Genomic DNA, 16,390 nt, shown 5'->3' with positions numbered 1-16,390 from the left:
GCATTTTTGCCCTTAGTGCCGCATTAGGAGAGATTGTGAGTATGGTTCCTATTGACTGTATGAGGAAAAAGGGTTAGGAAATGCTGGGTATGAGTCAGTGAAAAAGTGACGAGAAACATATACAATAGTAGTGTATTGGTCCAGTCACTATTTTGTCTCCTAGAACAAAGTGTGATATCATGAAACTATGTTATGGCTTCACTGTGCCCCTATTAAATTTAAAAATTTTATTTAAATTTTATATGGAAATATCTTCCATAGAACATAAAATTCTGTACACCTGATCTTTCGAGTACTTTTCTCCCATTCCAAATACCTACCAATCATTTATTTTTTCTTTCAGGTTTAGATTTTTCCTCTCTCTTGTCCTTATTCTAATCTGGACCCACATTTTTCTTCTTCTTTCCATTGTGAAGAATAGGGATTTTCATCCAAGCTAAACAATTAATTAAACAATTAAGCAAATTAAGAGTGTGCCTGAGTACACTGCCAGGCACTGTGAAGGTTATGAGAAAAGGTAGTGCTACTTAGTGGTCTAGCACTTGGATTTGGACTCAGGTTTCCAGGCTTTATATACCTGTTTTACTGGCTGTGTGAACATGGGCACTTTCACCTCTGTGCAGTGAAGATGACAATAAAAGCACTTCCATCAAATATAATTAATTGAGCTAACCTATGTAAACCACTGACCCCAGTACGTGGTACATAATAAAGTCAATAGATGTTACTATTATTACTTATAATTCTTATTCTTCATTATTATTAAAGAGTATTAAACATGAAGCCTATCCTAAGGAAATTCACAGTTCAGCTGAATTAATATTCATAAACAAAACCACAAAGAATGAAGCAAAATAACAAAGTTGAGTAATGTAGATTGTAATATTGGCAAGAAGAGACTTAACTAAGGAGGAATTCATGGAGGTTGCAAGGATTTAGCTGAGCCTTAAAAGGTGGGTAAGGTTTGGGTCTGCAAAGAAGATAGAGAGACAAGATTCCCTTATGTAGGGTTGTTTTTCTTGATTATCAGGAGTCTTGGGATCCTTCCATCTTTTAGGGATAAGCTGCTTCTAGGGCTAGGTTCTGGCAAGATCAGGAACACCATTTCTTCAGGGCTTCAGTGTTTGATGAATTTGTTCTGTGAGGATTAATAGAGTAGACGAATGAGTAACTGAAAAGGTAATTAAGCAATATGATAGGACAGACTGTGGCATAACAATGATTAAAGGGATGCCTCAGGTGAGCACTGAGGCACAAGGCAGAACTGAGAGCTCTTGGTGTACCAGAGAAGTGTCATTAATCAGCCTTACATCATGCTTGAGAGTAGTTTATTGGAATTATAAAATAGCTACTTAAAATAACATTAAAAGTACAATTTTAAACATGTACAATTGATTCTGGTGAAGTATTATGCCAGAAATGAATTCCAGCCTTCCAGAGGACTGTACCCCAAGAAAAGGAAAAAGCTGTGCTCTTCAAAGCTGAAAGTAGCCCATTGACACAGTGTGGCCCTGCCAACTTTACCTTCTTAAAACTGTTCTTTTCATTGGAAACCACGGTAGAGACCAGCAAAAACAGAAACGAAATCTTGGCAGTGCTTCTTCCTGCCTCATGTGCCTTGTAATGTCGCCCAAGCTGTCAGCCAAGGCTGGCTGTTTCTTCCACACCACATCTCCAGGGAGTGTGTAAAGAAAGGGGTTCTGGACAACGCACAAGCATCTGTTGAATTTGGGACAACCTATTGCTTCTGCACATCAAAGAGGAAAGATGGGTTTGGGGGTTGATGGTCAGGGAAAGGGATCGGGTCTTTCACCTTGAGCTGCTGTAGGGGGTTCATCTCAGTAGGGGTACAGTTCAACGTCAAGCACCACAAATCAAGTGGTTAGACAAGAGGTCAACATCCAGAGTTAGATTTGGGTTGCTAGTTTGGTGTCTCAGGACCTAGAGAAAAGCTCAAGGTTTGGAGAGGCTTTTCTCCAAAACAGTTTGGAGATACGAGGGCAGGGGAAGTAATGTAGTACAGAGCTGATGCACCTGACAGGCTCAAAGAGCTGTCTAGGATACCTAGTAATGCCTCCTCTACTGCCTACCCACATTCATGGTTACGGCCCTCCCCTTAACTTGGGTGCCCTTCAAGGGACTCTGATATCGATTCATCAGAATTAATTAAATAATTAGGCACCTACTTCTCCTCTTTAGTTTTTCTATTCATTAAGAAAAAAAAGTTGTGACCTTATGCCAAAACAAAATATCTTTCCCCTCTTTCCCTGCAAGCACCTATTCTGGTCATATTAATTCAGATAGCTACCTCGTTGGAATTGCACATTTTTTTACACTTTAACCTTGCTTTATTCCTTGTAGTGGGTTGAATGGTGGCCTCCCAAAATATATGTCCATCTAGAACCTGTGAATATGACCTTATTTGATAAAAAGAGTCTTTGCAGATGCAATTAAGTTAAGGGTCTTGGGATGAGATCGTCTTGGACTAGGATAGCTCTAAATCCAATGACAAGTGTTCTTGGAAGAGAGGAGAAGACACAGATAAGAAGGCAATGTAAAGAAGGACGCAGAGATTGGAATGATAAGTCTACAAGCCAAGGATTGTCAGAGGCCACCAGAAGCTAGGAGAGAGGTGTGGAATAGATTCTCCCTCAGAACCTCCAGAAGGAACAAAACCTTGCTGACACCTTGATTTTGGGCTTCTGATCTCCAGAACTGTGAGAAAATAAATTTCTGTTGTTTTAAGCCACCAAGTTTGTGGTAGTTTGTTACAGCAGCAACAGAAAACTAATACAGCCTTGTAGAGCTTGCCTTAGGAAGCAATTTCCAGCTGAAGGGGTCCAGAAACTTGCTAACTTGCTGACCTTAGTATCCAGTGATCACCCTCTGAAGTATGTTGATATCCAGTGATGACAATTCACTCCTAAATTCTGGGTTTCTGGGGCCAAGATAGCAGAGAGCTTTGACGTAGATGAATGGATAGATCATTCTGCCAGTTTTATTGCAGACCATGCCATGATACTGTTTTGTTTTTTTTTTCCCCTGAAATAGGTGGAAGCCTTTTATTTTGCAACTAATGCCAACCAGTTTGCTATGAGAGCTGTCAAATCAGATGACTTTAAATGCTTTGATGAATAGCTAAAATACCATCTTAAAATGCAAAGTTGTTTATTATCTGTTAATTCTGGAAACCACAGACAAGTGCTCTGAGCTCTGGTTTCATTAATTTATTCATTAAAATACATAATAGGCACATTCAAGGTCTCTGTCTTCCTGGAATTTACGTTTTATGAGGTCATTCCATTCAGTACAATAAACTTTGTTTGTCTTGGTTTACTCTTCCCTCAAGTTCCTCTCAGTTGAGGTAAAAAGATCCAGACTTTCAAAATGAGTAAGAAAGAGGCTGATGATTTGCTTTACAGAATGGTCCTTTGCTTCATAAAAGGATTAAGTACATGTTTCATTCATTCATTTAGTGAATATTTATTGAGAATCTATGTGGCAGACAATGTTCTATGCACTGAGGATACAGGAGTGAAAAAGGCAACCTTCCTATCCTCACCAAACTTACTTTCTAATGGGAGAGGCAGGCACTGAACAGATATACAATTATATAAATTAATAAATATATAATGTCAAACAATAATAAGTAATATGAAGAAGGCCCTTTTCCCCCAGGGCCTGGACAGATTTTGACAGGATGTGTCTATCATTTATAACCTATTTTTTTTCAAGAGACCTTGGTTCCATTTGATCTCCTGGCTTCAACTCTTGAACCTCTTCAGATCTATCCTTCATCCAGCAATCAGAGTGATACTTCTAAAACATAAATTGGGTAATATCTTCCTGGCTTTGGCCTTCAGTGCTTTTCTTGGACTTAGAATGCAATCCAGACTCCTGCAAGGTCTTGTAAGCTTATTTCATGCCACTTGCCCCTTTGCTCACTTGTTGAGCCACATTGTTTTTCTCTCAATTCATTCAGTACCCATACAGGTAGATTCCTTTACCTGCAATGCTTTTCACTCCTACTCCCTTTCAGTAGATTCCCTCATGTTATTCCCTGTCACAGCATCTATTACAGATTGGAAATGTATATTTATTTGTTTGGTACCTGCTCCCTGCCAGTCTTCTCCTAGCTTAACTAGTCTGAAACTTTGTGAGGCGCTGGGATTATAGCTGCCTACCTAGAACCTAGCCCAGCACTTGGCACATAGAAACTATAGGCAAATATATATTTTTTAAAAATAAATTTTTTTATTTTTATTTTATTTTTGGCTGCGTTGGGTCTCCGTTGCTGCACGCAGGCTTTTCTCTGGTTGCAGCGACCGGGGGCTACTCTTCGTTGCGGTGCGCCGGCTTCTCATTGCGGTGGCTTCTCTAGTTGTGGAGCACAGGATCTAGGTGCGTGGGCTTCAGTAGTTGTGGCACGTGGGCTCAGTAGGTGTGGCTCACGGGGTCTAGAGCGCAGGCTCAGTAGTTGTGGCACACGGGCTTAGTTGCTCCGCGGCATGTGGGATCTTCCCGGACCAGGGATCGAACGTGTCCCCTGCATTGGCAGGCGGATTCTTAACCACTGCACCACCAGGGAAGCCCTATAGGCAAATATTTATTGAATAAATTTTAAAAAAAGGAAATGCACTAGTGAGTGAGATCCAGACTTTTAAGAAATCAGTCCAATGCAAAGAGTGAGTTACTTAAATTATTCTTATATTAAATTGTATTGCTTTCTTCATTTATTATTCTCTAGTTCTTTTGTGTCTACTGTTGTAGGCACAGAAAGGAGAAAATTTACTGGAGTTAGGCAGTTTGTTGCCTTCAGAAATACTTCTGTGTTCCTTCCAAGAACCAATATGTTAGTTAAAGAATAAAAAAGAGCCATCTATTGATAATAAATATGACTGGCTGTTGACTATTTGTGTCACCAAGAAAGTAGGAGATGTTGAGATCATTCTTCAACACATTCTAGGAAGCAGGTCCCCAATTTGTGAGCATTCGATCTACCAGTGACCTTTTATTTTTTTAACATCTTTATTGGAGTATAATTGCTTTACAATTGTGTGTTAGATTCTGCTTTATAACAAAGTGAATCAGCTATATGTATACATATATCCCCATATCTCCTCCCTCTTTCATCTCCCTCCCAACCTCCTTATCCCACCCCTCTAGGTGGTCACAAAGCACTGAGGTGATCTCCCTGTGCTATGCGGCTGCTTCCCACTAGCTATCTATTTTACATTTGGTAGTGTATATATATCCATGCCACTCTCTCAATTCGTCCCAGCTTTCCCTTCTCCCTTCCTGTGTGCTCAAGTCCATTCTCTACTTCTGCATCTTTATTCCTGTCCTGCCCCTACGTTCTTCAGAACCATTTTTTTTTTTTAGATTCCATATATATGTGTTAGCATATGGTATTTGTTTTTCTCTTTCTGATTTACTTCACTTTGTATGACAGGCTCTAGGTCCATCCACCTATAACTCAATTTCATTTCTTTTTATGGCTGAGTAATGTTCCATTGTATATATGTGCCACATCTTCTTTATCCATTCATCTATTGATGGACACTTAGGTTGCTTCCATGTCCTGGCTATTGTAAATAGAGCTGCAATGAACATTGTGGAACATGACACTTTTTGAATTATGGTATTCTCAGGGTATATGCCCAGTAGTGGGATTGCTGGGTCATATGATAGCTCCATTTTTAGTTTTTTAAGGAACCTCCATACTGTTCTCCATAGTGGCTATATCAATTTACATTCCCACCAACAGTGCATGAGGGTTCCCTTTTCTCCACACCCTCTCCAACATTTATTGGTGTAGATTTTTTGATGATGGCCATTCTGACCAGTGTGAGGTGATACCTCATTGTAGTTTTGATTTGCATTTCTCTAATGATTAGTGATGTTGAGCATCCTTTCTTGTGCTTGTTAGCAATCTGTATAACTTCTTTGGAGAAATGTCTACTTAGATCTTCTGCCCATGTTTGGATTGGGTTGTTTGTTTGTTTTTTTTTTTGATATTGAGTTGAATGAGCTGCCTGTATATTTTAGAGATTAATCCTTTGTCAGTTGCTTTGTTTGCAAATATTTTCTCCCATTCTGAGGATTGTCTTTTCGTCCTGTTTCTGGTTACCTTTGCTGTGTAAAAGCTTTTAAGGTTCATTAGGCCCCATTTGTTTATTTTTGTTTTTGTTTCCATTTCTCTAGGAGATGGGTCACAAAGGATCTTGCTGTGATTTATGTTGTAGAGTGTTCTGCCTATGTTTTCCTCTAAGAGTTTTATAGTGTCTGGCCTTACGTTTAGGTCTTTAATTGATTCTGAGTTTATTTCTGTGTACGGTGTTAGGGAGTGTTCTAATTTCTTTCTTTTACATGTAGCTGTTCAATTTTCCCAGCATCACTTATTGAAGAGGCTGTCTTCTCCACTGTATATTCTTGCATCCTTTATCAAAGATAAGGTGACCATATGTGCGTGGGTTTATCTTTGGGCTTTCTATCCTGTTCCATTGATCTATATTTCTGTTTTTATGCCAGTATCATACTGTCTTGATTACTGTAGCTTTGCAGTATAGTCTGAAGTTAGGGAGCCTGATTCCTCCAGCTCCATTTTTCTTTCTCAAGATTGCTTTTGCTATTCAGGGTCTTTTGTGTTTCCATACAAATTGTTAAAACTTTTTTTCTAGTTCTGTGAGAAATGCCATTGGTAGTCTGATAGGGATTGCATTGAATATGTAGATTGCTTTGGGTAGTAGAGTCATTTTCACAATGTTGATTCTTCCAATCCAAGAACATGGTATATCTCTCCATCTGTTTGTATCATCGTTGATTTCTTTCATCAGTGTCTTATAGTTTTCTGCATACAGGTCTTTTTTCTCTTTAGGTAGATTTATTCCTAGGTATTTTATCCTTTTTGTTGCAATGGTAAATGGGAGTGTTTCCTTATTTCTCTTTCAGATTATTCATCATTAGTGTTTAGGAATGCAAGAGATTTCTGTGCATTAATTTTATATCCTGATACTTTACCAAATTCATTGATGAGCTCTAGTAGTTTTCTGGTAGCATCTTTAGGATTCTCTATGTATAGTATCATGTCATCTGCAAACAGTGACAATTTTACTTCTTCTTTTCTGATTTGGATTCCTTTTATTTCTTTTTCTTCTCTGATTGCTGTGGCTGAAACTTCCAAGACTATATTGAATAATAGTGGTGAGAGTAGGCAACCTTGCTTTGCTCCTGATCTTAGTGGAAATGGTTTCAGTTTTTCACCACTGACAATGATGTTGGCTGTGGGTTTGTCATATGTGGCCTTTATTATGTTGAGGTGATTTCCCTCTATGCCTACTTTCTAGAGGGTTTTTATCATAAATCGGTGTTTAATTTTTGTTGAAAGCTTTTTCCGCATTTATTGAGACGATCATATGGTTTTTATCCTTCAGTTTGTTAATATGGTGTATCCCATTGATTGATTTGCATATATTGAAGAATCCTTGCATTCCTGGGATAAACCCCACTTGATCATGGTGTATGATCCTTTTAATGTGCTGTTGGATTCTGTTTGCTAATATTTTGTTGAGGATTTTTGCATCTACGTTCATCAGTGATATTGGCCTGTAATTTTCTTTTTTAGTGACATCTTTGTCTGGTTTTGCTATCAGGGTGACAGTGGCCTCGTAGAATGAGTTTGGGAGTGTTCCTCCCTCTGCTATATTTTGGAAGAGTTTGAGAAGGAGAGGTGTTAGCTCTTCTCTAAATGTTTGATAGAATTCACCCGTGAAGCCATCTGGTCCTGGGCTTTGGTTTATTGGAAGATTTTTAATTACAGTTTCAATTTCAGTGGTTGTGAATGGTCTATTTATATTTCCTATTTCTTCCTGGTTCAGCCTTGGAAGGTTGTACTTTTCTAAGAATTTGTCCATTTCTTGCAGGTTGTCCATGTTATTGGCATATAGTTGCTTGTAGTAATCGCTCATGATCTTTTGTATTTCTGCAGTGTCAGTTGTTACTTCTCTTTTTTCATGTCTAATTCTATTGATTTGAGTCTTCTCCCTTTTTTTCTTGATGAGTCTGGCTTATGGTTTATCAATTTTGTTTATTTTCTTAAAAAACCAGCATTTAGTTTTATTGATCTTTGCTATTGTTTCCTTCATTTCTTTTTCATTTATTTCTGCTCTGATCTTTATGATTTCTTTCCTTCTGCTAACTTTCGGGGTTTTTTGTTTTTCTTTCTCTAATTGCTTTAGGTGTAAGGTTAGGTTGTTTATTTGAGATTTTTCTTGTTTCTTGAGGTAGGCTTGTATTGCTATAAACTTCCCTATTAGAACTGCTTTTGCTGCATCCCATAGGTTTCAGGTGATGTGTTTTCATTGTCATTTGTTCCTAGGTATTTTTTGATTTCCTCTTTGATTTCTTCAGTGATCTCTTGGTTATTTAGTAGTGTACTATTTAGCCTCCATGTGTTTGTATTTTTTACAGATTTTTTCCTGTTATTGATATGTGGTGTCATAGCATTGTGGTTGGAAAAGAAACTTGATACAATTTCAAATTTGTTAAATTTACCAAAGCTTTATTTGTGACCCAATATATGATCTATCCTGGAGAATGTTTCATGAGCACTTGAGAAGAAAGTTTATTCTGTTGTTTTTGGATGGAAAGTCCTATAAATATCAATTAAGTCCATCTTCTTTAATGTATCATGTAAAGCTTGTGTTTCCTTATTTATTTTCATTTTGGATGTTCTGTCCATTGGTCAAAGTGGGGTGTTAAAGTCCCCTACTATTATTGTGTTACTGTTATTTCCCCTTTTATGGCTGTTAGCATTTGTCTTATGTATTGAGGTGGTCCTATGTTGGATGCACAAATATTTACAATTGTTACATCTTCTTCTTGGATTGATCCCTTGATCATTATGTAGTGTCCTTCTTTGTCTCTTGTAATAGTCTTTGTTTTAAAGTCTATTTTGTCTGATATGAGAATTGCTACTTCATCTTTCTGTTGATTTCCATTTGCATGGAATATCTTTTTCCATCCCCTCACTTTCAGTCTATATGTGTCCCTAGGTGTGAAGTGGGTCTCTTGTAGACAGTGTATATATGGGTCTTGTTTTTGTATCCATTCAGCCAGTCTGTGGCTTTTGGTTGGAGTGTTTAATCCATTTATATTTAAGGTAGTTAACGATATGTATGTTCCTGTTACCATTTTCTTAATTGTTTTGGGTTTGTTATTGTAAGTCTTTTCCTTCTCTTGTGTTTCCTGCATAGAGAAGTTCCTTTAGCATTTGTTGTAAAGCTGGTTTGGTGGTGATGAATTCTCTTAGCTTTTGCTTGTCTGTTAAGGTTTTAATTTCCCTGTCAAATCTGAATGAGATCCTTGCTGGGTAGAGTAATCTTGGTTGTAGATTTTCCCCTTTCATCACTTTAAATATGTCCTGCCACTCCCTTCTGGCTTGCAGAGTTTCTGCTGAAAGATCAGCTGTTAACCTTATGGTGATTTCCTTGTATGTTATTTGTTGCTTTTCCCTTGTTGCTTTTAATATTTTTTCTTTGTATTTAGTTTTTGATAATTTGTTTAATATGTGCCTTGTTGTGTTTGTCCTTGAATTTATTCTGTATGGGACTCTTTGTGCTTCCTGGACTTGATTTATCCTTTCCCATATTAAGGAAGTTTTCAACTGTCTTCTCTTCAAATATTTTCTCAGTCCCTTTCTTTTTCTCTTCTTCTTCTGGGATCCTTATAATTCGAATGTTGGTGTGTTTAATGTGTCCCTGAGGTCTCTGAGACTGTCCTCAGTTCTTTTCATTCTTTTTTCTTTATTCTGCTCTGTGGTAGTTATTTCCACTATTTTATCTTCCAGGTCACTTACCCATTCTTCTGCCTCAGTTATTCTGCTATTGATTCCTTCTAGAGTATTTTAAATTTCATTTACTGTGTTGTTCATCATTGTTTGTTTGCTCTTTAGTTCTTCTAGTTCCTTGTTAAACGTTTCTTGTATTTTGTCCATTCTATTTCTTAGATTTTGGATCATCTTTACTATCATTACTCTGAATTCTTTTTCAGGTAGACTGCCTATTTCCTCTTCATTTGTTTGGTCTGGTGGGTATTTACCTTGCTCCTTCATCTGCTGTGTATTTCTGTGTCTTCTCATTTTGCTTAACTTCTGTGTTTGAGGTCTCCTTTTCGCAGGCTGCAAGTTTGTAGTTCCCGTTGTTTTTGGTGTCTGCCCCCAGTGTGTAAGGTTGGTTCAGTGCGTTGTGTAGGCTTCCTGGTGGAGGGGACTGGTGCCTGTGTTCTGGTGGGTGAGGCTGCATCTTGTCTTTCTGGTTGGCAGGACCATGTCCAGTGGTGTGTTTTGGAGTGTCTGTTACTTTATGATTTTAGGCAGCTTCTCTGCTAATGGGTGGGGTTGTGTTCCTGTCTTGCTAGTTGTTTGGCATTGGGTGTCCAGCACTGGATCTTGCTGGTCATTGAGTGGAGCTGGTTCTTAGTGTTGAGATGGGGATCTCTTGGAAAGCTCTTGCCGATTGATATGATGTGGGGCCAGGAGGTCTCTGGTGGACCAATGTCCTGAACTCAGCTCTCCCACCTCAGAGGCTCAGACCAGACACCTGGCTGGAGCACCAAGACCCTGTCAGGCACACAACTCAGATGAAAAGGGAGAAAAATAAAAGAAAGAACGAATAAAATAAAATAAAGTTATTAAAATAAAAATATTATTAAAATAAAAAAATTTTAAAGTTTAAAAAAAAGAGAGAGAAGAGAGCAGCCAACCCAATAAACAGATCCACCAATGATAACAAGTGCTAAAAACTATACTAAAAGAAAACCATACACACAAAAATGGACAGACAAAACCCTAGGACATATGGTAAAAGCAAACCTATACAGAGAAAATCACACAAAGAAGCATACACATACACACTCACAGAAAGAGAAAAAGAAAAAAAATATATATATATATAAAGGAAGAGAGCAACCAAATCAATAAACAAATCTACAAATGATAATAAGCTCTAAATACTAAAGTAAGGTAAACATAAAACCAGAAACAAATTAGATGCAGAAAGCAAACCCCAATTCTACAGTTTCTCCCAAAGTCCACTGCCTCAATTTTGGGATGATTCTTTGTCTATTCAGGTATTCCACAGATGCAGGGTACCTGAAGTTGATTGTGGAGATTTAATCCGCTGCTCCTGAGGCTGCTGGGAGAAATTTCCCTTTCTCTTCTTTGTTCACACAGCTCCTGGGGTTCAGCTTTGGATTTGGCCCCGCCTCTGCGTGTAGGTTGCCCTCTGGCGTCTGTTCTTCGCTGAGACAGGAGGGGGTTAAAGGAGTGGCTGATTAGGGGGCTCTGGCTCACTCAGGCCAGGGGGAGGGAGGAGTATGGAATGCGGGGCGAGCCTGCTGCCACAGAGGCCAGCATGATGTTGCACCAGCCTGAGGCACGCCCTGTGTTCTTCCGGGGAAGTTGTCCCTGGATCACGAGACCCTGGCAGTGGCGGGCTGCACAGGCTCCCAGGAAGGGAGGTGTGGATAGTGACCTGTATTTGCACACAGGCTTTTTGATGGCTGCAGGAGCAGCCTTAGCCTTTCATGCCTGTCTCTGATGTCTGCGCTGATAGCTGCGGCTTGTGCCTGTCTCTGGAGCTCGTTTAGGCGGTGCACTGAATCCCCTCTCCTTGCGCACCCCGAAACAATGGTCTCTTGCCTCTTAGGCAGTTCCAGACATTTTCCTGAACTCCCTCCTGGCTAGCTGTGGTGCACTAGCCCCCTTCAGGCTGTGTTTACACAGCCAACCCCACTCCTCTCCCTGGGATCTGACCTCCAAAGCTGGAGCCTCAGCTCCCAGCCCCCACCCGCCCTGGCGGGTGAGCAGAGAAGCCTCTCAGGCTGGTGAGTGCTGGTTGGCACCAATCCTCTATGTGGGAATCTCTCCACTTTGCACCCCTGTTGCTGCACTGTCCTCTGTGGCTCAGAAGCTTCCTCCCTGCCACCCCCAGTCTCTGCCAATGGAGGGGCTTCCTAGTGTGTGGAAACTTTTCCTCCTTTACAGCTCCCTCCCAGAGGTGCAGGTCCTGTCCCTATTCTTTTGTCTCTGTGTTTTCTTTTTTATTTTGTCCTACCCAGGTACATGGGGAGTTTCTTGCCTTTTGGGAAGTCTGAGGTCTTCTGCCAGCGTTCACTAGGTGTTCTGTAGGAGTTTTCCATATGTAGATGTATTTGTGGGGAGGAAGTTGATCTCCACGTTTTATTCCTCTACCATCTTGAAGGTCCCCCTACCAGTGACCTTTGCACACTAAAGTCCCCTTCTTTAACCAGATGGTTTCATCTTCCTTCCAACTATGGAAACTATTGGTGCTCTTAATGCTGCTTGAGGGAGCAGATGCCCACAAAACCAGTTTCTCTCTCTTTGTAAAGTCAAAGTTAGGAATCACCATTGCTTCATGCCCAGTGGGTGCCAATACTTCAGAAATGGCTGGCAAAGTCCTTGCCTCCTAGAAGGAGCCTCAAATCTGGTGGCTTGGTGTCATAGCTCTACCCATGTTATAGTTCAGCTTCATTTTTCATTAGGTAGAATTTTGTGGGCTTATCTAGAAACCTCATAGCCTTTCATGATATTATTTAAAAGGAGGAATGCAACCAGAGTGCCATATAATAAACCTCCAAGGAAAATTTCAGAACTTAATTCACCCACAAAATAAGATTGAACTTCACTTCTTTATTCTCTGGAGAGAATCAGAAAACAATTTCTTACTTAGCCAAGAACGCTTTTATATTTTCTAAAATTTTTATAGCGAATATGTCCTTTTTATAAAGAAAAAAAGTATTTTTAGAAGAAAGGAAATGGATTACAATAGCATAAGTATAATAAATAACAGAAGGACACATAGTGATAGAGGCCAGGGTAGGAAATGTGCACACTGCTGGGAATCACTCACACGTGATGCTGGCAATCTTTGGGGGAGCTCTCGGCCTCAGCCTGAAGAGAAATGGATGCAAAAGAGCAGATTTGAAACCCAGTCCTTATACTGATGTTGTCTCTTGAGACTCAGCTTTGACCTTTCCCTTTGGAAGATAGGTCTAACTTTTGAAAGCATATTCTAGTCTCCATTGGACAATGCAGAAGGTGGCCAGAGAAGGTGTATGCAGTCAGACTTGGAACCTTCAGACTGTCGTGTGAAAACTAACCTGGTGCCACTTTTTTTTTTTGCTTTGTTTCTTTCCTTTTTTAAAAAAAAAATTATTTTATATTGGAGTATAGTTGATTAACAATGTTGTGTTAGTTTCAGGTGTGCAGCAAAGTGATTCATTTATACATATACATGTATCTATTCTTTTTCAAATTCTTTCCGGACCCACTTTTTTTCTCCTTATTTCTATCTGCCATGAGGGGCTGCTGAAGTACAGATACTGCCATTTTACGGTATGCTTCCCCTCTTTCCATCATCTATTCTAGATATTCAGAGAGGATTAAAAGTGAGTCCCAGGGCTTCCCTGGTGGCGCAGTGGTTGGGAGTCTGCCTGCCGATGCAGGGGACATGGGTTCGTGCCCCGGTCCGGGAGGATCCCACATGCCGTGGAGCGGCTAGGCCCGTGAGCCATGGCCGCTGAGCCTGCGCGTCCGGAGCCTGTGCTCCGCAACGGGAAAGGCCACAACAGTGAGAGGCCCGCGTACGGCAAAAAAAAAAAAAAAAGTGAGTCCCATAAAATCCTCTTCTGGAACCTGCTCATTTAGAAGTTAAAAAGAATTAAAAACATCATTAGTAGTTTTCATATGTGTGGCACTTTATAATCTACCAAGTGGTTTTCTTTTTTAAAAATTAAAAAAATTGTATGTGGTAAATGCACATAACATAAAACTTAATCATCTTAATCATTAGCATCTTAATCATTTTCAGGTGTATAGTTCAGTAATATTAAGTACATTCAGGCTGTAGTGCAACCATCACCACCATCCAGCTCAGTAACTCTTCTCATCTTGTATCATTGAAACTCTGTATCCATTAAACAATAATCTATCAAGTGTTCTCTCACACATTATTTCATATTTCAGGCTCTTCTCTATAGCCCTGCAAGTAGGAGGGAAGATATTATTAGCTCAGTAGAGCGCAGTGGTTAATGAGGCAGGGTCTGAAATAAGGCTAGCTTGTTTGAACTTCGCTCATGAAATATTAATGGTTAATAACAGAACGTGCCTTATGAGGTTGTTGTGAGGATTACATGAGGTCATTCATAAAGTGTTTAGGATGCCATAAACATACAGATGCTGGCATTAATCATTCCCATTTTGCAGATAAGAAAAGTAAGACTCAGAGAACTTGAGCAATTTGCCAAAACTCACAGAATTAATAAACAAGTGGAAACATCAGCTGTGGTTGACTCAGTGTTCTTTTATACCAGTCAAGAATTCGTCAAGTCCCAGCTCAGTACCAGCACAGACAGCATGTTATAATCCAGATTTTAGGCTAGTAAAAGGAGGTGATTTCACTTGAGCCTTATTCTATGTTTTGACTTCAGAGTCAAGGCCTTGCAAACTTCTTTATCAGCCCTGGAATCCCACTGGTGGTGTGACATAGCCCTGACCTTAAGGCATGTTGGGAACCTGGGAGAGCAAGAGCTGGGGATGGAGAAGTTAGAGGAAAGGTGAATGAAGGTCAAATAGGGGTGAGGTAAATTTAGTCTAGTTCTAAGCTGGCACTGGAGGCCCAAAGGGAGTTTGTTTTTGGGGTGACTGGCATAGGGGATGATTTTAAATTACAGAATAGCAATGGTGAAGGAACAAGGCAAAGTAGGGTTATGCTAGAAAGCCTGTCTCAAAAGAGGGTGGAGAATAGGATAGGTTCCAAACCCAAGGCACAGGTTTACATGCATATGTGTGTGTGTGTGTGTGTGTGTGTGTGTGTGTGTATACCTAATCAGGTACCTGAGATATAAGGCAGGATTGATGGTCTCCTCACCTTCCTGACCCACTCTTTGTACCAGGGCCCTGAGGATGTGGGAAAAACAGAGGACCCTCTCCTGCCCTAAGAGAGGCTAGAGGCTAGGCTGAAGTGGGCAGAAAGGCTCTCTGTTCACCTTATAGTTTAGGGATTGGTGAGGGTGGCAAAGAAGGTCTGCTACTGCTAGCACCATGCAAGTGCCTGAGTCTTTGGCTCTGGCATAGAAGAGCTCTACAAATTGTTTCCAAATCCCAAGTTTCGAGATTTAAAGCTCTTGGTCAGTGATTCTAGGAGTGAAGTGGGGCAGTCTTTTACATAGCTGGTTGCTCCCTTCAGAGCTGGCATGGGGCTAGGACACAACAGGAGATTATACAGGTAAGACTAGCAAGATGAGCTACAGAGCCCTTCTCCCATTTCCTGTTTTTGCGCCAGGGACCACCTTTATCCACACACCACCCCTTTCCTCTGCCTTTTTTCTGTACTATTAACCTCTTCTTTTCCATGGCACTTTTTTTTTTTTTGCATATAAGCATGTTCAAATCTCTCATATAATTAAAAACCAAAGAAAGGAAACCAATAAAATAACCCCTCATCCTTAGCTCCCTGTCCCTTTTGATTACTCTTCTTCATTCTTGTCTCTCTTCATGGTCACCCTACTTGAAAGGGTTGTCTCCATTTGCCAGTTATACTTTCTCACTTCTCAGTCTTGCCTCAATCCATGGCTTCAGCTGTCTGCTCTTAGATAATGACTTCCAAATCTATATCTGTAGCCCAGACACTGTATTCTAACTGCCTGTTAGAAATCTCCAGTTGAATGTCTGCTATGTACCTTAAACTCAACATTTTCAGAATTGAATTCATCAGTTCCCTCCTCAACCAGCCTTTCCTGTGTGCCCTTTGCTCAGTTAACACCTACAACGTACCCAGTTGTTCAAGCCAGAATCCAGCTGTGTTTCATTCCTCATTCTTCCTCATCTCTCACATCTAGTAAGTCATGAAATTCCACCAGTTCTGTCTTCCTAATAGCTCTCAGATCCATCTCTTTTTCTCTAACACTGCCATCACCCAAGTCCAGGGCACTGTCACCTCTCCCTCTATTGCAGTGGCCTCCTCATTGTTCTCTTTGGCCCCTGGCCTTCCTCAGCCTCTTTGCCTCATCTTCATCCTACTTGGCAAGGGTAACTTCGAGTCATTTCTTAAGTTCCACTTAATGTCACTTCCCTTAGAAAACTTACCTGACTAAGCCCTCCCTACCTGTGAGCCCTAGGATATGCTGAGTGCTTCTATTATATGTGTTCCAAGCACTTAAATCATCCTATTATAATTGCTTGTTTAATTGCTTAATTATCTAACTAACACACTATATTATAAATTCTCTGTTTTGCACTGCTGTGTTTTTAGCACCTAGCACAGAGCGTAGAGCACATAGTACATAGTAGCACATAGCACATAGTAGGTAC

At 40.1% G+C, this 16,390-nt stretch overlaps 1 long non-coding RNA gene across 7 annotated transcripts in view; it reads left to right on the top strand.

Moving 5' to 3' along the window:
- The window catches only part of LOC117198314 (uncharacterized), a 424,014-nt gene that overhangs the window by 101,901 nt on the left and 305,723 nt on the right, over positions 1-16,390 (top strand). The window lies entirely within an intron of this gene.

The sequence above is a fragment of the Orcinus orca genome, chromosome 13 (assembly GCF_937001465.1).
Source record: "Orcinus orca chromosome 13, mOrcOrc1.1, whole genome shotgun sequence".
Lineage (NCBI taxonomy): Eukaryota > Metazoa > Chordata > Mammalia > Artiodactyla > Delphinidae > Orcinus > Orcinus orca.
This window is presented reverse-complemented; position numbering and strand designations above follow the sequence as displayed.